The following is a 3,224-nucleotide window of genomic DNA, read 5'->3' on the forward strand; positions in this document are numbered from 1 at the left end:
CTTTCACCTTTTGTTTGTTTTGCCTGAGGAACCTTCTGGAAGCCATTTTCCTTTCTGTTCTACAATTCATTTTGGCTCAGTTTATTCACCCCATTTCCATTATTTACTAGTTTATTTCTAAATTTGTCATGGTCTTTTTTCTTTCCTTTACTTATTGAATTATACCTTTGTTCTCATTCTACATATTCTTTTTCCCTCTCTTTCTCCCGTTATATATATATATATATATATATATATATATATATATATATTAGCATGTGTTAATGTATATGCATACATGCATACATTTATGTATGTGTATGTATGTGCATATATGTATGCATGTATATGTCCGTGTGTGAGTGTGTGTGTGTGTTGTATATATGTTTCAGCTAACAATTTTTGTTTTGCAATCTACATTTCTCCTTTTGTCTAATTTACACCAGAGCTTTCTTCATTCATATACGTGTGTGTATGTGTGTGTGTGTGTGTGTGTGTGTGTGTGTGTGTGTGCGCGCACACATATGTATACATACATACATACGTACATACATAGTGAACCGTGAAATTTTACAAATCCAAGTTTACAAAGATAAGTTGTAAAGCCGATTAGGACTACAGTTATGATGGACATGCACCTACCGCACTTTCTAGATGGCTAAAAATACACCTGCCACAAATAAACCATTCCAACACATTAAAGCCCATAGCACATAACAAAACTAGACAGTTAAAGCTCCATTACACAGATCTCCGTAAGCTCATATATAGACACATCTAGAAGACTAAACAATACGTTATAATTGTAAAATACAAGCAAGATCTAAAAGACATATAGCAGATCTATATATAACAAGTTATAAACGCTATTCAGCTGTACAATTGAGAAGTCTGCTTTGTAGTCACCTTGGTCTAGGATCGAACCCACATGGAGCCTCAGGGAGACAGTATCTTATGAGCGGAATTTGGAAGACAGAAAACTGTATGGACGCCCTCTCATGTATGTATATGTGATTTGGTGTAATTTACCAAAATTTCTCACAAGGTAGTCGTGAATGCCAACATGTATTTATGTATGTTTGTGCACACCTATGTATGCGTGCAAGTAAAGATAGCCTAGTAGTACGTTTTGTTTCATGAATATATGCATACGTAAATGTTTATGTGTCTATACGCGTGTATATGCTCTTATGTGGTAAACATCTGGAATGTTTTACATACCTTCACAGTTTCAGTAATGGCTTGTAAATATAATTTCTTAATTCCCGTATCCTCTTCTGATTCTTGGAAGCCCAGCCTCTCTATATTGGTGCTGATACAGTTAGTTACATATCTAAATACCCCAATAATTACATGTATAAATCTTAAGCTACATTGTTTGAGTGTAGTAACCGCAGTTTTCTCATTAGTTTGTCATAGGTGCTTTCTTCTTTTTTTACTTAACTTTAACATCATGTTCAAATTAGTTGGGCAACTGACTTCCTCAACAGTACACATTTGTCCCAGATCGTTATGTCTAGATTGTTATCCTTACATTTTACTAAGGCTCTGGCAAGTGCATTCCACAAGTATTCTTTCAAAGCATGAGTAACTATACGTCCACATCATTATGATTTTTATATTTCCATATTCAGCATGATCCGTTTGGCGGATTACTTTTTTGTTATTTAATGCTTCATTGGTAGGTATTGTCAAGGAGATACTTTTGGACAGCTGCTTTTGATTACAGTGATATTATTGGTGCTAATTCCAAAGTCAAAATTGGTCAAAGGTAAATTTCTGTAGCTTTTTTTGGTTATCTATATTTCTGACACTTTGAAGCTTTCTTATTTTATAGTCACACATGACTTTCTGTTGATAAGCATACAACCTTTCATTTGACGACATATTGCGGAAGGGTTATGCAACTTTCCTGATGTGTATCCTTGGCCAGTAGCTATCAAATACTTTCCGAAGAATTCCTTTCCAACTTTCATAATATTATCTGCTTCATGTATACAAATTTGATTCATGGATTAACATCTACTTGATACCTGATTTTATTCGCTACATCAATGAACGTCTTATTAATTTTATCCTATATCAAAAATAACGAATTCTCGTCTGAGCATGCGGCTGCGTGTACACGCCGTTGAAAAAGCTTAAAAGGGCCGAAAATGCATTGACAATGTACGTACATTAAGTATGATACATAGCTGATTATTTTAATTGAATGTTGCCTCAGTTGCACATACCGTATATGTGTATGTATGCATGTATGTATATATGTATGTATGTATGCATGTATGTATGTATGTATGTATGTAATTATTCAGTTTTATTTCGAAGTTTCTTTCCAATAGAGAAAGAGCTGGTTTCTAACCTAGATCCAAAGCTCCTTTATTGGAATTTCAATATCAATAGGGTATTTTTGTATGTATGTATGTATGTATGTATTATGCAAGCATGCATGCAAGTAGGTATGTATGTATGTATGAATGTATGTATGTATGTATGTATGTATGTAGGTAGGTAGGTAGGTAGGTAGGTAGGTAGGTGGTAGGTAGGTGCATGTATATATATGTGTGTGTGCATGTCTTCGTGTTATCCAACGCGACCCACCACTTGACATCTAGTGTTGGTTTGTTTACTCTTCCGTAACTTAACAGTTCAAAATGAGAGGTCTACAGAATATGTCCCTGACATTAAAATAGGTACTGGGGTAAGTCGGCTTGACTAAACCTCTCAAGGTACGACCCTGCATGGCTGCAATCCGGTGAAAGGAACAAGTAAAAAGATAACAGAATACTAATAGATTGACGCTGATTTTCTTACCACATCCTTTGGGAACAGACTTTTCAAAATGTACCCAGCCATATCAGTTCACGCTCTTCTATAATGCAAAACAATAAGATATATATGCCCTATTGATCCACTAACCGACCATCCGCAATACATATTCACCCGCATTTCTGTTTTCTCGATTATGTTATGTAATAACTATTCAATGTTCTTCTATATCTTATTAATTTCGAATAAACATTCGGAACAGTTTACCCCTTATTTTCTTTGGAGTCATTACATAAAACCAGGCTATCGCATTTCGGGGAAATATTTCACTGAATAATTTGTTACAATTTTCACAGAAGTATTAATATGTGACTTTGACACCCATAACACCGTAAATATGTCACAGTTGCAGTTAGTGGAATTCTGTAAAGGGTCGAATTTCAGGCTAAGTACACTATGGTTTACATCATGTCACC

This window comes from Octopus bimaculoides, chromosome 2, assembly GCF_001194135.2.
Source record: "Octopus bimaculoides isolate UCB-OBI-ISO-001 chromosome 2, ASM119413v2, whole genome shotgun sequence".
Classification (NCBI taxonomy): Eukaryota; Metazoa; Mollusca; class Cephalopoda; order Octopoda; family Octopodidae; genus Octopus; species Octopus bimaculoides.